The 6,346-nt window shown below is 43.1% G+C and overlaps 1 protein-coding gene across 2 annotated transcripts in view; it reads left to right on the top strand.

Moving 5' to 3' along the window:
• Positions 1-388: 388 nt before the first annotated feature.
• The window catches only part of LOC125010926, an 8,526-nt gene continuing 2,568 nt past the window's right edge, over positions 389-6,346 (top strand). The window contains exons 1-2 of one of the 2 annotated variants that reach the window (XM_047589877.1): positions 389-527; positions 1,047-1,118. The gene's annotated coding sequence lies outside the window, so the exon portion shown is untranslated. Of the gene's footprint in view, positions 528-944; positions 1,119-6,346 lie in introns of those variants that run through there. The other variant, XM_047589878.1, reaches the window with a different exon arrangement.

Below are 6,346 nucleotides of genomic sequence, written 5' to 3'. Positions count from 1 at the left end.
GTTGTGGCCCACTGAAAGATAGCAACACTGAGAGGCCTGCCCATTAAAGAAAAAATAGTTTTAGGAATAGAAACTTTCCCTAAATAAAAAGAAGGGGTGTATACAAGTAGAAAGAACAGAGTGTACTTACATTCCAAATGTGTGTGGTCATCAGAGTGAGTGCTGTGGTTTCAGATGTTATTTCTGGAGGCAGGAGAAATGAAAACCAACCTCATTTCTCAGAAATGATTTGACTTTCACTTTCACGTTTTGGGGGGGGGGGGGGTTACTGTTTTTCCTCAATTACTGTTTTTCATGAGAAGTTGTGAGGACCAATAAAGACTAATGGAAAATGTTGTGTTGATTGCCTTTGTTGAGCCAATTCTTTTTATTTTTTTTTAGAGTGTATCGGATCATACGACGATTATCATAAAGTGTGTGTGTCTGTGTCTGTGTGTGTGTGTCTTCTCTATATAAATGAAAGCGATACAGAGAAAGTGAACCAGACCTCCTCTCTCCTCCTTCATGATCAGAGTCAAACTGAGCAGGTAAGAGCCTGAACATCCTGAGCTGTTCATGTGTTTATTACATGTGTGTTAAATGTAACAGACTCTGTAAATGTTGTCAGTGAATCTGCAGCTTAGGACCATCAACATCTTTACTGTCCAACTAACCAGTATCAGTAACTAGAGTCCACGTTATAATAAACTGGGAGAGTAACTAGAGACAATTAAATTCAGCTGTGTGATACATGTACCACACAGATGCAGCATGAAGAGGTACATTATCAGTGGAGTTTGTTTAATCAGGGAGGTAAGAAAAAAAAAAAAAACTCTTGACTGGGAACGGAAGGCTGAGAAACTTAACCAGGAACAGTCGGTGCCAGGAAGTCAGGCAGATGAATGCTGGAAAATCTCAGGAAAAAACATTAATCTGGTAGAGTGAGTGTGATTTAAAGAGTATACGCTGGTCTGGATGGATGAGGAGTGGTGGTGCGAAGTGACTGAACTGTGACACCGTCTAAATTCTACTGTCAACATGATTCCTGGTGTTTGTTGTTAACACAGAAGACATCAGTGGACGTCACACTGGACCCTTCACTCCCACAGTAATGTGTCCATCTGCAGAAGACATATGAAGTAAGTGACAGATTATGTTTTTACTACTTTTCATAACTCAGCTAATGTCTCTGTGGCTGGAGGGGCCTCTTCTCTTCTTTATCATCATGTCTGTATTTTAATGATTACATCTAGTCATGGTCATGTCCTCATGCTGTTGATGTCATGTCTGTCTCTGAGACACTTCTGATCCAGTTCCATTAGTCTGTTCTACATCATCTCTTCATCAGTGTTTCAGGATGTATCACAACTGTTAACCGTTGTTACCTCTCAGAACGCTTTAACTTCCTGCTTCCTGTCAGACTTTATTTCTGTTCACACTACACTGATCATAGATCTGTATGAAAAGCTCCACTTGACAACATTGGCACTGTGTGTTTGGATGCTGCTATCAAAGCAGTGTAACATTTGTGTTTGCTACATAAGTGTGTGTGTGTTATTTCATAGCCTTATCTTCAGTCAGGATGAAAAACTAAAAGGGACTCATTGCTTTGATTCCAAACCCATTGTTCTTTTTACTTCCTACACCCATGGTAGTGAACAGTGGTGACCCTCCAGTCCCAGGCCCCTTCCTCACATAAGGCCAGCTGCTCCAGCATAGCACATTAGTCTTTCACCAACAGAAAGTACAACAGACGGTGTTATATGTAGAGACGTTTGGTCATGAACACAGTTATAAAACTTTAACTGTTGAAAGATCAGTTAGTATAATTCATTAGGGATAGAACATGAGACTGTAGATATGAACTCACCACATGAGGGTGAAGGATCTTGTAAATCAGCATCAACTTAGACCAACATGTGTGTTTCAACATTTCAGTCTTTATCAGCTCAGAGAACTCTGCCTCATAACATTAAGGATGTAACGAGGTCTGATGTCATGAGGTCTCGCAAGATTTAACTCGACGATAATTGTTGTTGCATTAAAAATCAGTCTCGCGAGATTTGTGAACCAGCAAGCGGCCAGAGTGATGTCGGAAAATATCGGTATTACCACTGAAAATGCCCCCGCCACTTTCAAATCATTTGTTGGGCAGCATTTCGGGTACCCGGCGGAAATGATAAATGGCAGTAGAGTAACTGATAAGACACGGACAATATGCAAGCATTGTATGAAAATAATGCCGTACACCGCGACTAATACGAGCACGATGCAGAGACATACACAGCACCACCACAGCTCGGTACTCAAATCAACACCTGCACCTGTGAAGAAAACACTAACAAGCCAGACAACGCTGACAAACGCATTCGGACCTCAACTTCCACAGTCAAGCGCCAGAGCCACAGCCATAAAAACAGACATAGGTGTTGTCATCGCAGCAGATATGAGGCCATTTTCTGTGGTAGACAATCAAGGATTTCAGCGGCGACTCCACACACTGGAACCGAAGTACACCATCCCATCACGCACAGTGATCCTGAACCTCTATGAAGAGCCCAAGAGCAAGGTTGAACAGAACCTGAAAGACGCAGAAAGCATCGCCATAACAACCGACGGTTGGACATCGAGAGGTACGCAAAGCTACATCACAATTACAGCCCACACAATCAACAATGACTGGAAAATGTAAAGTGTTGTACTACAGACTCACCCACTTTCCGAGTCCCACACAAACACAGCTGAAGTTTTACAGACAGCTGTTACTGACTGGGAGCTTAAAAAACCCAACCATGGCATTGCTATTGTTACCGACAGTGCACGTAATATGGACGTGGCCGTGCACGAGGCGGGATTGAAGCCGCACGAAGTGTTTTGCGCACACTATAATTCTGGCAACCCAAGCTGGCCTCGGTGTTCCCTGCGTCGCTCGTTTGCTCGGGTGGGTGAGACGTGTGGCTGCTTTGTTTTTTCATCGGACTTCAACGGCTACCGCAGGGTTATTCTCCAAGCAGAAACAGCTACAACAGCCATCACACAAGTTAATCATGGACGTTACGACGCGATGGAACAGCACGTTGGATATAAGCTGTCATAACAGCAGCTCTCACCAGCCCAGTTAAGACAAAACGCCCGAAGCATCGATAAACTTGACAGCTGCGATTTCAGAGATGCTGAAGACCTTGTGAAGCTGTTGCTTCCTTTGAAGCCACTGAAGAGCATGATTGAACACAGTGTGACACCAAATGATGGAGATTCCACCACAGTGGCCAACACAAAGACTGCAATCCTCACGAATATTGCAAACAGATAGAGGGGATGCCTTCAACTATCTGCTGGAGTGCACGGTACTGGACCCAAGGTTCCGGACTCTACCTCAGCTAGACCATGACCAGTGTGAGGCCGTCTTCCAGAGGGTACAGAGCAAGGCAGAACAGTTGAGAGCATCTGTGTGTTTGTGTGTGTGAGAGGGCTCTTAGCTGCTTATCAAATTTAACACTAGTGTTTCTTCTGTTTAAAGACCACAGCTGAGGAGAGGGAAGGAGGGGCAGCAGGTGGAGCTCACTGTCCCACACATGGTAGAGAGGAGGCTGTGAGAGATGATGAGTCTGAAGTGACAGAACCTGCTCCCAAAAATACAGCACTTGAGGACCTGTTAGGGAAGCTAACTACAGGAGTCCAACAGTTCAAAACAGGCCGAGAGGGAAGTTGAAAACTACAGAAAAGAGGCCTCTATCCCTCTCAGTGGCTGTCCTCTGAAGTGGTGGCAAGAACACTGCTTTATTTCCAATATCCTTTGCTGTCTCAACTGGCCAAAGCGTGCCTTTCTGTCCCTCCTACCTCCGTTCCAAGTGAGCGCATCTTTTGAACAGCAGGAGACATAGTCAATGCGCAAAGATCCCAACTGCTGCCAGAGAATGTGGACATGCTAATATTCTTTAAAAAAAAAAAGAACATGGCTGTGTAGTTGCAGCAAGTGACATACTTGTTTGCACTATTTGCACTCTGTATTGACAGAGTAGAACTTGGATTTGGTTTTGCACATAATATTTTTTGCACTTGAAAAAAGAGAGATATTTAATTTTATTTATTTTTACTTTTATAAATTTTAGTTTTAGTTTCAATTTGTGGAAGAAGAAGTCTATTAAAATCTCATGCTTACATCATCCAATAAAAGTCTGTTGGTGCAGTCATATAATTTGTCATTGTAGTTTTCTTAAAATCTCTTTTCGTCTCGTACTCGTGAACCCAATATCGTGTCTCGTCTCGTCTTGTGAGTGTGTCCTCACACCCCTACAACACAAATAAATTCAGGACAAATCCATACTGAAATGAACAGACAAATATGAGGTCTGCATACAGTATTCAGCACAATAGGCCAAATAATATAAAATGACACGAATTCCTTTGCCATTCCAGGCCCAGTTTAACTGAACTCTAAAGCATGTGTCTCTGCCATTGCAGGTTATATTCAACTTAATTGTACAGGATGCATATAGGACCGCACAGGCCACAGTGATGTCACATGTCTTGTTTGGGCTGACCTTAGATGGTGTAGAACATTGGAAGCGTTCCTTCAGGAGGCCAAAGATCATCTCCATCCAGTCTTTGTCCTGGTGGGGGCAGTATTATATGCCTGCTGTGCTTCCTGGGGGTCTGAATATGGTGTGAGGCTATAAGGCTGGTAGGCATCGCCTCTGTCCCCAGCTGTACACCAGAGAACTCACCTGTGATTCAAAATGTCATCATCACAACCTCATAAATAGAGCTCAGTAGAGACATTCTTGACACAGCCATAATGTTAAAAGTGGTTATTAATAGAGGTTATGTGCGCCACCTTGTGACAGGTATCGATAGATTGCAAGGACCAAAAGATTGGGGAGTCATGGACTGAGCCAGGACACTCTGCCACAACACTGCTGATCAGGTAGTCAGCACTGCAGACCATTCTATAAGATACAGACTATTAAACCAATCAATGCACATCACAAGCCATGTACAGTGTTGAAATATATCAAAAAGTCACGTACACCTGACCATTAATGATGTGCAAGGAAATCCTATTCACAAAATCGATGTGGGTGCAGTCAAATGCACCAATGATGTTGGGGAATCTGTAATACAAAGCAATGAGTATCCTACTACGACTGTTAACACTTGTCCTGCAATTTGTAATTTTCCTATCACATTTAATGGATTCATATTAAAGCCAGTAGATGAGACATGCCAGGCTACACTATGACTTTCATGGAGTACTTACAACAGTATGATGATGTTGCTAGACACTGCAAGGTGAACCACAGTCACTGATTCCAAATTGATTCACTATGAATGGTCGTCCTGCGTAAAGGTGGAGGAATGTACCTTGTATGAAGACGGTGGCATTGGGAAGGATTTAGTTACTTATCCTGGATATCTGAATCCTATTTCTGTGCAACGGGCCCCTGGATTGAGTTAACATATTGATAACCAGCGTCGTGATAACGCTTATCCAGATTGGCATTGTTGTGAATAGGTTCAGCTGGATAAGTTGGAGTAAAACCGGATAAGTTGAAGTCGATTTGTGATACAGCTCTCCGGTCATGTGTTGTGTTTTCTGTTTTATTTTGTTAAGTGTCTGGATTTCCTGTCTTGTGCCGCCTTCTCTCTTGATAATTAATTGGTTTCCTCTGGAGCCATTATCCTGATCTGTCTCACATGTGTCTTGTCATCCCTGAGCCCTCTTGTGTATTTATAGCCCTGCCTTCCCTTTGTTCCTTGTTTTGTCGTTAATGTTATTTCCTTCATGCCATGTTCCTTGTCTCCATGCCATGTCATGATTCTTTTTGTTTCAACTACCTGCCTCATGTCTGGTCCAGCATTTAGGTCCTCACCTCCTACTACCTCTGCCTATCTGACATATGATTGTTAAGACTTGTCCTGTAATTTGTAATTTCCCTATCACATTTAATGGGATTCATATTAAAGCTAGTAGATGAGACATGCCAGGTCTACAGTATGATTTTGATGGAGTACGAAGGAAACCCAAGTAAGAAACCCATGCTAACAGAGGGAGAACATGCAAACTCCACACAGATAGGCCATGAGCATCAACCCTCCAGGACCTTCGTGCTGTGATGCACCAGTGCTACCAACTGTGCCACCATGTTACAGAGCAAGTCACTGCTTAAGACTCCTTGCTGGGAATCTTTAGGCTAAATTAGGAGCTCTCTGAGAGGATTCCCAGGATGTTTAGGAACACAGGCCCAGGAATCCAGTCTGGTTCTCCGCTTGTAGTGCTGCAATCATCTTGATGGTTTTAGGAACATTACAGCTAATGTCTTTGAAACCTGCAATGAAGAAAATGTCAGAGAATCACCTAGCACAG

This window comes from Mugil cephalus, chromosome 7 (assembly GCF_022458985.1).
Source record: "Mugil cephalus isolate CIBA_MC_2020 chromosome 7, CIBA_Mcephalus_1.1, whole genome shotgun sequence".
Classification (NCBI taxonomy): Eukaryota; Metazoa; Chordata; class Actinopteri; order Mugiliformes; family Mugilidae; genus Mugil; species Mugil cephalus.
Note: the sequence above shows the minus strand (reverse complement) of the source record. Positions and strands in the feature narration are given on the sequence as shown.